A 17,277-nucleotide genomic window follows, 5' to 3' on the forward strand; every position below is an offset into this window, starting at 1 on the left:
TGTCTCGAGATAATAACAGGCCGAGATGCTGTACTGGGACATCGAGTCTTCTGGAAATTTCCTAGACAAGTTGTTTCAAAGACGCCGCCTGTGCACCTTTCGCTAGCGGCCAGGCCCTCAGAATACTGCCTTCGTCTCGTTTTTCATTATTTTTAAAGTTTGTTTAACAGCTAAACAGACGTGAATGCTGTCAAGCCTTTTTTTTTTTGTTAGGCTCCCATGCATTCGCCATGGAGCGAGACATCTTTGTCAACAAAAAATGCGATATGCAGAATCAGCGTCTACAGTTCGCCTATTTTTGAGAATAATATGGTTGTTCCTCGAAAACCCAGAGCAAGGCCATTGTAAAATGGAATCGTTTGGTGACTCGCACATCAACCCCTCCCACCACTACCCCTTGAACCTTCTTCAGCGTCCCGACAATTGTGGTTCAACATTTCGTGCCTGCTTCCGCTCACCAAGGCGTGTTCCAGGCCTCCAGCTATGCTTTGACCTTAACGGTGGCATTATTTCATCCGTGAGTTAGTCTGAGATGCGTTCATGCTAATCTAATTCAACGTGCGAATTGTAGATCTCTCACAAGGAGCCAAGAATGTGCGAGAAATTGTGCCAATAAAGAACCATTTTGCTGTTATAAGCTTTGCAACCAGTGCAAACTCGATGCTGCTTAATTAAGTGGCATGTCATACTAGATATAACGAAGTAATTTTAACTTTAAAATTACTGTAAAATTTGTAATAATGAAACTTATTTCAGAATCCCCTTTTTTTTAGTTGTCTGTCGAAGCACAAATATGCCAGGAATTCACAGTGTGTATTTCTGCACAGAATTGAGCCTATACCAGTCAGCAGTATATCGCCATGATTGCTTCCGGATAGAAATAAAAAAAATAATAATAAGACGGAAAGCCATCATGACTTTGAAAAATACCTGTGTAGCAATAGTCTTAAGAATACGGAGTCGTCAGTTCGATAAAAAAAACAGCTTCAATATTTGCAATGAACGATGTCTCAATAAATACGTTTAAGCAGCGAAAGTAGCTTTTTCAGAAAACTGATTGTATCAACAAACAGAGTTAGTCAGTATTTGCAGTTCACAATAACATGTGATAGGAATCATAATGGTGGTGAGCAGTGATTATTTTCATCACTTTGGTCGTGCAACTGAACCTAATTTTACAGCCGATGAATGAATAAATGGAAAGTGAAGGAGGGTGGGCCACTACATTACCACATACATTTTACAGGTGATTAACGACTACTTAATAATCACAAGTTAACCTACCTAGCCCATAGCATAATAATTAAGTGTTTTGTTTAAAAGTAATAAGTTGTACATTTATGTCTATGAAGTTCTTCGTGCTAGGTCAAATGGCATCTTTGCAACCATAGCATGCTTGTTATTTTTATCACGCCGATCATGTGAACATACCTAATTTTACAGCAGATGAATGATTACCTGGAATGTGGAGGTGGGTGGGCCATAATATAACCACATACATTTTGCAGGTGACCAACGACTACCTAATAACCACATGGTAATCTTACCGAGCCTATAGCATAATATTTAAGTGTTTTGTTTGAAAGAATACTCTGATGTACATTTATGTTCATGAAGTTCTTCGTACTAAGTCAAATGGCATCGTTTCAAACATGGCATGTTTGTTATTTTCATCGCGTTGATCATGTGAACATACCTAATTTTACAGAAGATGAATGATTACCTGGAATGTGGAGGAGGGTGGGCCATTATATTACCACATACATCTTGCAGGTGATCAACGACTACTTAATAACCGCAAGGTAATCTTACTGAGCTTATAGCATAATATTTATTCTAATGGAAGCGGAAATGTTGTAGGCCAGTGTGCTCAGATTTGGGTGCTAGTTAAAGAACCCCAGGTGGTCAAAATTTCCGGTGCCCTCCACTACGGCATCTTTCATAATCATATGATGGTTTCGGGACCTTAAACCCCACATATCATCATCATAGCATAATATTTAAGTGCTTTGTTTGAATAGTACTATGATGTACATTTATGTTCGTGAAGTTCTACTAAGTCACATGGCATCTTTGCAACCTGCTTGTTATTTTCATCACGTTGATCACGTGAAAGTACCTAATTTTACTGCCGATGAATGAATAAATAGAATGTGGAGGAGGGTGGGCCATTCTATTACCACATACATTTTACAGGTGATCAAAGATTACTTAATAACCTCAAGGTAATCTTAACTAGCCTATAGCATAATATTTAAGTGTTTTGTTTGAAAAGTAATAAGATGTACATTTATGTCTGTGAAATTCTTCGTGCTTAGTCAAATGGCATCTTTGCAACCATAGCATGCTTGTTATTTTCATCACGTCAATCATGTGAACATACCTAATTTTACAGCAGATGAATGATTACCTGGAATGTGGAGGAGGGTGGGCCATTAGATCGCCACATACATTTTGCAGGGGATCAACAACTACTTGATAACCCCAAAGTAATATTGCCACAGAGACTGTTTACAATATCGGACATTATGAAAAATCAGCGTCCACAGTCTTGTGCGCACTCTTGCTTGGGGCCGCACGACTCATGCCTCTTGTTCACAGGCACGAGCCAGTGTGGGTTGGAGCTGCGAAGAAGAAGAAGGTGCGTGGGCACAGGAACAGTGTGGCCAATCCCCCATGTGGGTATGAGCCAAAATCTCCTAGGAGACAAGACAAGACAAGACAGTTTTTGTTTTTGGAACGCTCTTGCGGACTCTTCCATCTTTTCGCACATAATTTTCAGGGCACAAATTCGCCCATAATAAACCAGTTTTCGACTTTTCCTCTCTTGCACCCGTTACAATATCACCAAGTTTATAGCATAATATTCGTGTTTAGTTAAGGCTACTTTGAGGCACGCTTATTTTTATGACGTTCTTTGTTTCTTAGTCACATGATATCTTTGCAACCTGCCTGTTGTTTTATCACGTTGTTCATGTGAACAAACCTAATTTTACAGCACATGGGTAATCACCTAAAACGTGGAGGAGGGTCGGCCAGTATATTATCACGTACATTTTACGGGTGATGAACGGCTACATATGAACCACAAGGTAATCTCACCTAGTCCACAGAATAATAAGTAAGTGTTTTGTTTAAAGAGTGCTTCGAGGCACGTTTATGTTCATGACGTTCTTCGCACTAATTCACATGGTATTTTGCTACCATAGCGTGCTAGTTATATTTATCACGTCGTTCATGCGAACAAACCTATTTTTACAGCAGATGAAAAATTACCTGGAGTATGGAAGAGGGTGGGCTATCGTATTATCACGTACATTTGACGGGCGATAAAGATCTACTCAAGAACCAGAAGGTAATCTCAACTAATCTACAACATAATAGTTAAGTGTTTTGTTTGTAGAGTTTATTTTTATGAAATTTGGTCTCTTTGCAACCTTGGTCATTTAGTATCTGTCATACGATGTTATGGAAGAAAGAGGGGCAGAATAGTGAGTGTTCAGAGATTGTTTAAGATTATGTTTATAATAAACTGAGTAACAGTGGCTACAAGGATATGTGTGTAAATGACACATCTGTTGTTCTGCGTGGTGGCAAACTTAGTTTGTTTGAGGCATTTAGGTTAATTATTTGTTGTCATGTTCTTTATGATGTGTATTTTGACGAGTGGGTTAGGTGATGTGCATTAAGAAGAATTGCTACGGTCATATATTTTGCTGCTTTTGCTGAGAATAACGTTAACTGCAAATTATAAAGACGCCCTCTTCTAGTATGCATTGAACCCTCCCTTGTTGGTATATATGCCTCTTTTTGTACTACAGTGAACCAAGTCATCCAAAAGATAAGAAAAGTATGAATACTTAATCCAGTAAGAACACATCTGGCTGAAACTGAACTCTGATACATAGGGAAATATTCTACCATGCCATAGTTTCAAACTCATTTTAACTAAAAAAAGCTAGTACTGGTGATCCATGAGATTGAGATTAAAGATTCGTAGAAAAGACACAGTTGTGCAAAAAAAGTAGTCAATTACAAACATGTAATGAAAATTACCTCCAGAAAATGAAGAGGCAAATAACGAAAAATAATAAACAGCTGCAGGAAATAAGCGTTGTCTTGTTTGAAGCAAACGCTACTGTGAGAATCATATGCATAGCCACAGATGTGTTCGTCATGAAGTAAAGGATGCGGACCAAGCAAAAAGACATCAATGATTGAAATATTCTCAACCAAAATATTATAGAGAATTGAGTAATTACAGTGTAATAGGAAATAATATAAAGCTAAGATCTATTGCTTGAGGAAGGGGTACGTTTTCTGGAACGATTTCAAATGGCAAAAAAGTGTTATGAATAAACGATTGCACATCAAGATAATTATCGTGCCCTCAGGTGCATATTGAGTATTTCACTGCCATAAATTTAATGTAGAGATGTAGGAGACATGAAGCGCGTTGTATATGCATAACAAAGACTGACTTGGTCTCAGGTTAATTATGATGATACATTTTATAAACTCATTATCTAAGACTTGAAGTATGAAAAAAAAAGGGTACAGCTACACACAAGACAGCTGTTAAAATGTCTTTATGTGACTGCTTATAAAATATATTAATACTACCTCTAAAAATTATTTACTATCACTGCTCAATAACTTAACGCTTTCTGAATAATTTAACCCCACGGGGTCTAAACATTAACGTCATCGTGATATTGATAAAAAAAAGCAGTCCAATGTCTGGATTTCACAATGATTCAGTTTGAGAAAGTGCTGTTTCATTTGTGTGTGCGTTTGAGATTGCATCGTCGTACGTCTCACTACTCGTAGCTGTGTACATTAGGTATTCCATCGCCAATCATTTTTGAAATCATCATCGACTACTAGCTATTGAACAGTTGCTACTACGATAAAAGAAAATTATTGCTAAGGCAATGAAAGTGAAAACCACTATAAGTCAATATTAAAAAAACGAAGCAAGAGCAAAGTGGTGGAGGGTGGGACTAGATTTAACAAATGAAATGTTAACGACGCAGTGCCGAAACTTCACGAGATATACTGTTGAATATATAGTGTTAAGAATTATGTCTGGGCTTTCGTAGCTTACAACTCGTTAAGCATTAAATGTAAGCCCAGCAGAATCTCTAAAAGAAAAACAAAGAGACGAATCTCTAAATATTATGCAGAGATCTTTGTTATCATGTCATGAATGGATTGAAGTGAAAGAAGGAAACTTCATAAAGATATTTCTATTCAGGCCTCGAAATGGGGAAGGGGAGAGATTAGATGACAACTTAAAAGCAGCAATCTTACTATTTTACTTCTCATACTCAATTACGGCTAATGACAGTAATTGAACGCAAGTAGTTGGCAGGAACCGTAGGAAATATATTGAAAATGCCTTGTATATATCATAAACGACCTGCTTTATGAGAACACTGTTTACTTCAGTGGTCTACAGTGTGCAATGACACCAGAAAGTCTACCAGTAGGAGAACAGTACGAGGACAGTGTGTGTGTTGCGCATCGCGAGTTGTATGCTACTCGCTACGCCATCTGTTTTCGAGGGCTTAGGCCTGTGTGCTGGGTCTGAAGTACACAGTCCTGCACGAGGGGAGACGTCCCCAGCTACACCGCTTTCTGAGACGAGTCATGTTCGTAGGATGGCAGAGTCACCCTTTTTGTGGGTTGGCTGATCTTAATCAGGCTTGCGCTACAATTACTATCCTCAGAGTTTGGTTTGAGTGTTGCTATTCTGACCATTCCGGTGTCGCCACCGTAAGACTGAGCTCGAAAACTGTGGGCACCGGACCCAACTTCACTTTGTGGCATCAGGCACTGCCTCTTGGAGTATGCGTGGAGCTGCCCAATTATCCTGCACAGCAGAAGTGGTTGGTAGATTTTCCTGCAGTTGTGTCGTCTTAAATGGGTGGCTGCACCAAGCTGCTGCTTATACATCACACACCGAGGTCTGGGAGGGCGACGATGTGTGCATGTGTGGTGGGGAAGACTCCATGGCCTGCGGACACAATGGCGAACCTCCAGGTGTGGCATCTGGTGCCGCCACTAGGAGAACGCGGGAGCCTAGCCTACCCTGCAGTATCCTTTACAGAAGAGATGGCTCGCTATTTTTCTGCATTACAGCGGTCTAGACTGGGCGGCGGCACCGACCAGCCGCTTATACATCACACCGAGGTCCTGAAGGGCGACGAGGTGTGCGTCTGTGGTGGAGAAAACTTCCAAGGCCTGTGGGCGCAGCGACCAACGTCCAGGTGCTGCATCCGGCGCCGCCGCCTAGAGTACGCGGGAGCCTGGCCTACTTTGCAGTATCTTTTGCAGCATTGCTGGCTCACCGGCTTTCCTGCATTTGCGCCGTCTTTACTGGGCGACGGCACCAACCTGCTGCTTATACATCACACCCCAAGGTCCGGGAGGGCGATGAGGTGTGCATCTGTGGCAGGGAAAACTGCAAAGCCTGTGGGCACCGCGACCAATGTCCAGGTGTTGCATCCGGCGCCGACGCTTAGAGTACGCGGGAGCATGGTCTACCCTGCAGTATCCTTTACAGCAGAGCTGGCTCGCCGGCTTTCCTGCATTCGCGCGGTCTTGACTGGGTGGCGGCACCAACCTGCTGCTCACACACCGAGGTAATGGAGGGTGACGATGTGTGCATCTGTGGCGGCGAAAACGTCGAGGCCTGCGGGCACCGCGACCAACGTCCAGGTGCAGAATCCGGCGCCGCCGCCTAGAGTCCGTGGGAGCCTGGCCTACCTTGAAGTATCCTTTGCAGCACAGCTGGCTCGCCCGCTTTCCTGCATTCGCGCGGTCTTGACTGGGTGGCAGCACCAACCTGCTGCTCACAGACCGAGGTCCTGGAGGGCGACGATGTGTGCATCTGTGGCGGCGAAAACGTCGAGGCCTGCGGGCACCGCGACCAACGTCAAGGTGCTGCGTCTGGCGCCGATCCCTGGAGTACGCGGGAGTCTGGCCTACCCTGCACTGTCCTTTGAAGCAGAGCTGGCTCGCCGGCTTTCCTGCATTCGCGCCGTCTTTACTGGGCGGCGGCACCAACCTGCCGCTTATCCATCACACCCCAAGGTCGGGGAGGGCGACGATGTGTGCATCTGTGGCGGGGAAAACAGCGATGCCTGCAGACCCCGCGACCAACGTCCAGGTGCTGCGTCTGGCGCCGATCCATGGAGTACGCGGGAGTGTGGCCCACCCTGCAATATCCTTTGCAGCAGAGCTGGCTCGCCAGCTTTCCTGCATATGGGTGGTCTTGACATGGCAGCGGCACCAACCTGCTGCTTATACATCACACACCGAGGTCCTGGAGGGCGACGACGTGGGCTTCTGTGGCGGGGAAAACGTCGAGGCCTGCGGGCACTGTGACCAACGTCCAGGTGTGGCATCTGGTGCCGCCACTTGGAGAACGCGGGAGCCTGGCCTACCCTGCAGTATCCTTTACAGAAGAGGTGGCTCGCTATTTTCCTGCATTCTCGCGGTATAGACTGGGCGGCGGCACCAACCTGCCGCTTATCCATAACACCCCAAGGTCGGGGAGGGCGACGATGTGTGCATCTGTGGCGGGGAAAACAGCGATGCCTGCGGGCCCCGCGACCAACGTCCAGGTGCTGCGTCTGGCGCCGATCCATGGAATACGCGGGAGTCCAGCCCACCCTGCAATATCCTTTGCAGCAGAGCTGGCGCGCCCGCTTTCCTGCATATGGGCGGTCTTGACATGGCGGCGGCACCAACCTGCTGCTTATACATCACACACCGAGGTCCTGGAGGGCGACGATGTGGGCTTCTGTGGCGGGGAAAACGTCGAGGCCTGCGGGCACTGTGACGAACGTCCAGGTGTGGCATCTGGTGCCGCCACTTGGAGAACGCGGGAGCTTGCCCTACCCTGCAGTATCCTTTACAGAAGAGGTGGCTCGCTATTTTCCTGCATTCCCGCGGTATAGACTGGGCGGCGGCACCAACCTGCCGCTTATACATCACACCGAGGTCCTGAAAAACGACGAGGTTTGCGTCTGTGGTGGGGAAAACTTCCAAGGCCTGTGGGCGCTGCGACCAACGTCCAGGTGCTGCATCCGGCACCGCCGCCTAGAGTACGCGGGAGCCTGGCCTACCTTGCATTATCCTTTGCAGCATTGCTGGCTCGCCGGCTTTCCTGAATTTGCGCCGTCTTTACTGGGCGGCGGCACCAACCTGCTGCTTATACATCACACCCCAAGGTCCGGGGGGCCACGAGGTGTGCATTTATGGCGGGGAAAACTTCAAGGCCTGCGGGCACCGCGACCAACGTCCAGGTGCGGCATCCGGTGCTGCCGCCTAGAGTCCACGGGAGCCTGGCGTACCATGCAGTATCCTTTGCAGTATAGCTGGCTCGCCGGCTTTCCTGCATTTTCACCGTCTTTACTGGGTGGCGGCACCAACCTGCTGCTTATACATCACACTCCAAGGTCCGGGAGGACCACGAGGTGTGCATCTGTGGCGGGGAAAACTTCAAGGTCTGCGGGCACCGCGACCAACGTCCAGGTGTGGCATCTGGTGCCGCCACTTGGAGAACGCGGGAGCCTGGACTACCTTGCAGTATCCTTTGCAGCATTGCTGGCTCGCCGGCTTTCCTGCATTCGCGCAGTCTTTTCTGGGAGGCGGCACCAACCTGCTGCTTATACATCACACCCCAAGGTCCGGGAGGGCCACGAGGTGTGCATCTCTGGAGGCGAAAACTTCAAGGCCTACGGGCACCGCGACCAACGTCCAGGTGCAGAATCCGGCGCCGCCGCCTAGAGTCCGTGGGAGCCTGGCCTACCTTGAAGTATCTTTTGCAGCAGAGCTGGCTCGCCCGCTTTCCTACATTCGCGCGGTCTTGACTGGGTGGCGGCACCAACCTGCTGCTCACACACCGAGGTCCAGGAGGGCGACGATGTGTGCATCTGCGGTGGCGAAAACGTCGAGGCGTGCGGGCACCGCGACCAACGTCAAGGTGCTGCCTCTGGCGCCGATCCCTGGAGTACGCGGGAACCTGGCCTACCCTGCACTATCCTTTACAGAAGAGATGGCTCGCTATTTTCCTGCATTCCAGCGGTCTAGACTGGGCGGCGGCACCAACCTGCCGCTTATACATCACCCGAGGTCCTGGAGGGCGACGAGGTGTGCGTCTGTGGTGGGGAAAACTTCCGAGGCCCGTGGGCACAGCGACCAACGTCCAGGTGCTGCATCCGCCGCCACCGCCTAGAGTACGCGGGAGCCTGGCCTACCTTGCAGTATCTTTTGCAGCATTGCTGGCTCGCCGGCTTTCCTGCATTTGCGCCGTCTTTACTGGGAGGCGGCACCAACCTGCTGCTTATACATCACACCCCAAGGTCCGGGAGGGCCACGAGGTGTGCATCTCTGGCGGGGAAAACTTCAAGGCCTGCGGGCACCGCGACCAACGTCCAGGTGCAGAATCCGGTGCCGCCGCCTAGAGTCCGAAGCAGCCTGGCCTACCTTGAAGTATCCTTTGCAGCAGAGCTGGCTCGCCCGCTTTCCTGCATTCGCGTGGTCTTGACTGGGTGGCGGCACCAACCTGCTGCTCACACACCGAGGTCCTGGAGGGTGACGATGTGTGCATCTGTGGCGGCGAAAACGTCGAGGCCTGCGGGCACCGCGACCAACGTCAAGGTGCTGCGTCTGGCGCCGATCCCTGGAGTACGCGGGAGTCTGGCCTACCCTGCAATGTCTTTTGCAGCGGAGCTGGCTCGCCGGCTTTCCTGCATTCACGCCGTCTTTACTGGGCGGCGGCACCAACCTGCCACTTATCCATCACACCCCAAGGTCGGGGAGGGCGACGATGCGTGCATCTGTGGCGGGGAAAACAGCGATGCCTGCAGACCCCGCGACCAACGTCCAGGTGCTGCGTCTGGCGCCGATCCATGGAGTACGCGGGAGTGTGGCCCACCCTGCAATATCCTTTGCAGCAGAGCTGGCTCGCCAGCTTTCCTGCATATGGGCGGTCTTGACATGGCGGCGGCACCAACCTGCTGCTTATACATCACACACCGAGGTCCTGGAGGGCGACGACGTGGGCTTCTGTGGCGGGGAAAACGTCGAGGCCTGCGGGCACTGTGACCAACGTCCAGGTGTGGCATCTGGTGCCGCCACTTGGAGAACGCGGGAGCCTGGCCTTCCCTGCAGTATCCTTTACAGAAGAGGTGGCTCGCTATTTTCCTGCATTCCCGCGGTATAGACTGGGCGGCGGCACCAACCTGCCGCTTATCCATAACACCCCAAGGTCGGGGAGGGCGACGATGTGTGCATCTGTGGCGGGGAAAACAGCGATGCCTGCGGGCCCCGCGACCAACGTCCAGGTGCTGCGTCTGGCGCCGATCCATGGAGTACGCGGGAGTCCGGCCCACCCTGCAATATCCTTTGCAGCAGAGCTGGCTCGCCCGCTTTCCTGCATATGGGCGGTCTTGACATGGCGGCGGCACCAACCTGCTGCTTATACATCACACACCGAGGTCCTGGAGGGCGACGATGTGGGCTTCTGTGGCGGGGAAAACGTCGAGGCCTGCGGGCACTGTGACGAACGTCCAGGTGTGGCATCTGGTGCCGCCACTTGGAGAACGCGGGAGCTTGCCCTACCCTGCAGTATCCTTTACAGAAGAGGTGGCTCGCTATTTTCCTGCATTCCCGCGGTATAGACTGGGCGGCGGCACCAACCTGCCGCTTATACATCACACCGAGGTCCTGAAAAACGACGAGGTTTGCGTCTGTGGTGGGGAAAACTTCCAAGGCCTGTGGGCGCTGCGACCAACGTCCAGGTGCTGCATCCGGCACCGCCGCCTAGAGTACGCGGGAGCCTGGCCTACCTTGCATTATCCTTTGCAGCATTGCTGGCTCGCCGGCTTTCCTGAATTTGCGCCGTCTTTACTGGGCGGCGGCACCAACCTGCTGCTTATACATCACACCCCAAGGTCCGGGGGGCCACGAGGTGTGCATTTATGGCGGGGAAAACTTCAAGGCCTGCGGGCACCGCGACCAACTTCCAGGTGCGGCATCCGGTGCTGCCGCCTAGAGTCCACGGGAGCCTGGCGTACTATGCAGTATCCTTTGCAGTATAGCTGGCTCGCCGGCTTTCCTGCATTTTCACCGTCTTTACTGGGTGGCGGCACCAACCTGCTGCTTATACATCACACTCCAAGGTCCGGGAGGACCACGAGGTGTGCATCTGTGGCGGGGAAAACTTCAAGGCCTGCGGGCACCGCGACCAACGTCCAGGTGTGGCATCTGGTGCCGCCACTTGGAGAACGCGGGAGCCTGGACTACCTTGCAGTATCCTTTGCAGCATTGCTGGCTCGCCGGCTTTCCTGCATTCGCGCAGTCTTTTCTGGGAGGCGGCACCAACCTGCTGCTTATACATCACACCCCAAGGTCCGGGAGGGCCACGAGGTGTGCATCTCTGGAGGCGAAAACTTCAAGGCCTACGGGCACCGCGACCAACGTCCAGGTGCAGAATCCGGCGCCGCCGCCTAGAGTCCGTGGGAGCCTGGCCTACCTTGAAGTATCTTTTGCAGCAGAGCTGGCTCGCCCGCTTTCCTACATTCGCGCGGTCTTGACTGGGTGGCGGCACCAACCTGCTGCTCACACACCGAGGTCCAGGAGGGCGACGATGTGTGCATCTGCGGTGGCGAAAACGTCGAGGCGTGCGGGCACCGCGACCAACGTCAAGGTGCTGCCTCTGGCGCCGATCCCTGGAGTACGCGGGAACCTGGCCTACCCTGCACTATCCTTTACAGAAGAGATGGCTCGCTATTTTCCTGCATTCCAGCGGTCTAGACTGGGCGGCGGCACCAACCTGCCGCTTATACATCACCCGAGGTTCTGGAGGGCGACGAGGTGTGCGTCTGTGGTGGGGAAAACTTCCGAGGCCCGTGGGCACAGCGACCAACGTCCAGGTGCTGCATCCGCCGCCACCGCCTAGAGTACGCGGGAGCCTGGCCTACCTTGCAGTATCTTTTGCAGCATTGCTGGCTCGCCGGCTTTCCTGCATTTGCGCCGTCTTTACTGGGAGGCGGCACCAACCTGCTGCTTATACATCACACCCCAAGGTCCGGGAGGGCCACGAGGTGTGCATCTCTGGCGGGGAAAACTTCAAGGCCTGCGGGCACCGCGACCAACGTCCAGGTGCAGAATCCGGTGCCGCCGCCTAGAGTCCGAAGCAGCCTGGCCTACCTTGAAGTATCCTTTGCAGCAGAGCTGGCTCGCCCGCTTTCCTGCATTCGCGTGGTCTTGACTGGGTGGCGGCACCAACCTGCTGCTCACACACCGAGGTCCTGGAGGGTGACGATGTGTGCATCTGTGGCGGCGAAAACGTCGAGGCCTGCGGGCACCGCGACCAACGTCAAGGTGCTGCGTCTGGCGCCGATCCCTGGAGTACGCGGGAGTCTGGCCTACCCTGCAATGTCTTTTGCAGCGGAGCTGGCTCGCCGGCTTTCCTGCATTCACGCCGTCTTTACTGGGCGGCGGCACCAACCTGCCGCTTATCCATCACACCCCAAGGTCGGGGAGGGCGACGATGCGTGCATCTGTGGCGGGGAAAACAGCGATGCCTGCAGACCCCGCGACCAACGTCCAGGTGCTGCGTCTGGCGCCGATCCATGGAGTACGCGGAAGTGTGGCCCACCCTGCAATATCCTTTGCAGCAGAGCTGGCTCGCCAGCTTTCCTGCATATGGGCGGTCTTGACATGGCGGCGGCACCAACCTGCTGCTTATACATCACACACCGAGGTCCTGGAGGGCGACGACGTGGGCTTCTGTGGCGGGGAAAACGTCGAGGCCTGCGGGCACTGTGACCAACGTCCAGGTGTGGCATCTGGTGCCGCCACTTGGAGAACGCGGGAGCCTGGCCTTCCCTGCAGTATCCTTTACAGAAGAGGTGGCTCGCTATTTTCCTGCATTCCCGCGGTATAGACTGGGCGGCGGCACCAACCTGCCGCTTATCCATAACACCCCAAGGTCGGGGAGGGCGACGATGTGTGCATCTGTGGCGGGGAAAACAGCGATGCCTGCGGGCCCCGCGACCAACGTCCAGGTGCTGCGTCTGGCGCCGATCCATGGAGTACGCGGGAGTCCGGCCCACCCTGCAATATCCTTTGCAGCAGAGCTGGCTCGCCCGCTTTCCTGCATATGGGCGGTCTTGACATGGCGGCGGCACCAACCTGCTGCTTATACATCACACACCGAGGTCCTGGAGGGCGACGATGTGGGCTTCTGTGGCGGGGAAAACGTCGAGGCCTGCGGGCACTGTGACGAACGTCCAGGTGTGGCATCTGGTGCCGCCACTTGGAGAACGCGGGAGCTTGCCCTACCCTGCAGTATCCTTTACAGAAGAGGTGGCTCGCTATTTTCCTGCATTCCCGCGGTATAGACTGGGCGGCGGCACCAACCTGCCGCTTATACATCACACCGAGGTCCTGAAAAACGACGAGGTTTGCGTCTGTGGTGGGGAAAACTTCCAAGGCCTGTGGGCGCTGCGACCAACGTCCAGGTGCTGCATCCGACACCGCCGCCTAGAGTACGCGGGAGCCTGGCCTACCTTGCATTATCCTTTGCAGCATTGCTGGCTCGCCGGCTTTCCTGAATTTCCGCCGTCTTTACTGGGCGGCGGCACCAACCTGCTGCTTATACATCACACCCCAAGTTCCGGGGGGCCACGAGGTGTGCATTTATGGCGGGGAAAACTTCAAGGCCTGCGGGCACCGCGACCAACGTCCAGGTGCGGCATCCGGTGCTGCCGCCTAGAGTCCACGGGAGCCTGGCGTACCATGCAGTATCCTTTGCAGTATAGCTGGCTCGCCGGCTTTCCTGCATTTTCACCGTCTTTACTGGGTGGCGGCACCAACCTGCTGCTTATACATCACACTCCAAGGTCCGGGAGGACCACGAGGTGTGCATCTGTGGCGGGGAAAACTTCAAGGCCTGCGGGCACCGCGACCAACGTCCAGGTGTGGCATCTGGTGCCGCCACTTGGAGAACGCGGGAGCCTGGACTACCTTGCAGTATACTTTGCAGCATTGCTGGCTCGCCGGCTTTCCTGCATTCGCGCAGTCTTTTCTGGGAGGCGGCACCAACCTGCTGCTTATACATCACACCCCAAGGTCCGGGAGGGCCACGAGGTGTGCATCTCTGGAGGCGAAAACTTCAAGGCCTACGGGCACCGCGACCAACGTCCAGGTGCAGAATCCGGCGCCGCCGCCTAGAGTCCGTGGGAGCCTGGCCTACCTTGAAGTATCTTTTGCAGCAGAGCTGGCTCGCCCGCTTTCCTACATTCGCGCGGTCTTGACTGGGTGGCGGCACCAACCTGCTGCTCACACACCGAGGTCCAGGAGGGCGACGATGTGTGCATCTGCGGTGGCGAAAACGTCGAGGCGTGCGGGCACCGCGACCAACGTCAAGGTGCTGCCTCTGGCGCCGATCCCTGGAGTACGCGGGAACCTGGCCTACCCTGCACTATCCTTTACAGAAGAGATGGCTCGCTATTTTCCTGCATTCCAGCGGTCTAGACTGGGCGGCGGCACCAACCTGCCGCTTATACATCACCCGAGGTCCTGGAGGGCGACGAGGTGTGCGTCTGTGGTGGGGAAAACTTCAAGGCCTGCGGGCACCGCGACCAACGTCCAGGTGCGGCATCTGGTGCTGCCGCCTAGAGTCCGCGGCAGCCTGGCCTACCTTGCAATATCCTTTGCAGCATTGCTGGCTTGCCGGCGTTCCTGCCTTCGCGTGGTCTTGACAGGGCGGCGGCACCAACCTGCTTCTCACACACCGAGGTCCGGGAGGACCACGAGGTGTGCATCTGTGGCGGGGAAAACTTCAAGGCCTGCGGGCACCGCGACCAACGTCCAGGTGCTGCATCCGGCGCCGCCGCCTAGAGTCCGCGGTAGCTTGGCCTACCTTGCAGTATCCTTTGCAGCATTGCTCGCTCGCCGGCTTTCCTGCATTTGCGCCGTCTTTACTGGGCGGTGGCACCAACCTGCTGCTTATACATCACACCCCAAGGTCTGGGAGGGCCACGAGGTGTGCATCTGTGGCGTGGAAAACTTCAAGGCCTGCGGCCACCGCGAACGACTGCCAGGTGCGGCATCCGGTGCTGCCGCGTAGAGGCCGCGGGAGCCTGGCCTACCTTGCAGTATCCTTTGCAGCATTGCTGGCTCGCCGGCTTTCCTGCATTTTCACCGTCTTTACTGGGCGGCGGCACCAACCTGCTGCTTATACATCACACCGAGGTCCTGGAGGGCGATGAGGTGTGCGTCTGTGGTGGGTAAAACTTCCAAGGCCTGTGTGCGCTGCGACCAACGTCCAGGTGCTGCATCCGGCGCCGCCGCCTGGAGTACGCGGGAGGCTGGCCTACCTTGCAGTATCATTTGCAGCATTGCTGGCTCGCCGGCTTTCATGCATTTGTGCCGTCTTTACTGGGTGGCGGCACCAACCTGCTGCTTATACATCACACCCCAAGGTCCAGGAGGGCCATGAGGTGTGCATCTGTGGCGGGAAAAACTTCAAGGCCTGCGGGCACCGCAACCAACGTCCAGGTGCGGCATCCGGTGCTGCCGCCTAGAGTCCGTGGGAGCCTGGCCTACCTTGCAGTATCCCTTACAGCAGAGCTGGCTCGCCCGCTTTCCTGCATTCGCGCGGTCTTGACAGGGCGGCGGCACCAACCTGCTCCTCACACACCGAGGTCCTAGAGGGCAATGATGTGTGCATATTTGGTGGGGAAAACGTCGAGGCCTGCAGACCCCGCGACCAACGTCCAGGTGCTCCGTCTGGCGCCGATCCATGGAGTACGCGGGAGTGTGGCCCACCCTGCAATATCCTTTGCAGCAGAGCTGGCTCGCCAGCTTTCCTGCATATGGGCGGTCTTGACATGGCGGCGGCACTAACCTGCTGTTTATACATCACATGCCAAGGTCCTGGAGGGCGACGATGTGTGCGTCTGTAGCGGGGAAATTTTCGGGTCTGCAGGCACCACGACCAACGTCCAGGTGCTGCGTCTGGCGCCGATCCCTGGAGTACGCGTGAGCCTGGCCCACCCTGCACTATACTTTGCAGCAGAGCTGGCTCGCCGGCTTTCCTGCATTCTCGCGGTCTCGACTGGGCGGCGGCACCAATGTGCTAGTTATACATCACACACCGAGGTCCGGGTGGGCAATGAGGTGTGCATCTACGGCGGGGAAAACTCCAAGGTTTGCGGGCACTGCGGCCAATGTCCAGGTGTGGCATCCGACGCCACCTCCTGGATTGCGCGGGAGCCTGACCTACCCTTCTATATCCTTCGTAGCAGAGCTTGCTCGCCGGCTTTCCTGCGTTCGTGTGGTCTTGATGGTGCTGTACATCACACCGAGGTCAACGAGAGCGATAACGTGCGCATATGCGGGGCCGGAAACTTCAGGGCCTGCGGTAACCACGGCCAACATCCATGTGCGTCACCCGGCGCTGCCGCCTGGAGTATGTGGGGAGCCTTGCTGATCCTGTCATGCCCTGTGCGCCAGCTGTGACTCGCCAACTTTCCAGTAGGCGCGTGGTCGGGACCAGGCCGCTCCACCAACCTGCTGATACAGCCCAGAGCGAGGTCATCACACCAAATCTGTGGATATTCTCGACCGTTTCGTAGGTTTCTGCATACGGTGGCTACTCGCACATCCAGTCATTCAAAGGGTAAATTAATGTAAATTGGTCATTATTATGATGGAGAGCACAGAACATTCGAAAGCAAGCCTCTTATGCTCGCATTTTTTCTAGAGGTTGCCACCCTCCCATCGCTTTGGTGCGTTTTTTGTTATTTTTATCAGAAAACGCTAAGTTAAGCGAGAACATGTTCCGAGCTAGCGAATGAAGTCAGTACCTAAATGTCTAAATGCGGAGTGATGGCTGAGCCGCATGTACCCAGAATCTCCGCTGCTAGCAATCTCTAGAAGACGGTGCGGCGGTGTGTCGAGCCCGACGATCCTGTTACGAAAGCCGTCAGGGCAGCAGTAGATCGCCATTTACCTCCGGCATGAAGAACGCTGCAGAACCGAAAACTGACCGCGAAACAGCGTGCATCATACAAAAAGATAACTCTCTCTGTTTCAGGCCACAAATGCAAGCAAGCAGCGCAGACAGCAGTGGACATGCACCGCCGCTCCGGCGGCATCTGCGGTAGCGCGCGTGCGCATGCAGAATATTTCGACGCTCTTTTTGTAGCTTCTAAGGCGGTTGCTTTGGCGGTAGGCACATCCCGGCTGCGG

General features: G+C 53.5%; 1 long non-coding RNA gene across 13 annotated transcripts in view; it reads left to right on the plus strand.

Annotated features, from left to right (window-relative positions):
* The window catches only part of LOC119185067 (uncharacterized), a 97,627-nt gene that overhangs the window by 69,691 nt on the left and 10,659 nt on the right, over positions 1 to 17,277 (plus strand). Inside the window, exons 6-8 of one of the 13 annotated variants that reach the window (XR_012894865.1) lie at positions 1,709 to 1,802; positions 2,999 to 3,092; positions 3,262 to 6,589. This is a non-coding gene — a long non-coding RNA (uncharacterized LOC119185067). Of the gene's footprint in view, positions 1 to 1,708; positions 1,803 to 2,998; positions 3,122 to 3,261; positions 6,591 to 17,277 lie in introns of those variants that run through there. The other 12 variants (XR_012894870.1, XR_012894869.1, XR_012894861.1 and 9 more) reach the window with 12 other exon arrangements.

This window comes from Rhipicephalus microplus, chromosome 1, assembly GCF_043290135.1.
Source record: "Rhipicephalus microplus isolate Deutch F79 chromosome 1, USDA_Rmic, whole genome shotgun sequence".
Taxonomy (NCBI): Eukaryota; Metazoa; Arthropoda; class Arachnida; order Ixodida; family Ixodidae; genus Rhipicephalus; species Rhipicephalus microplus.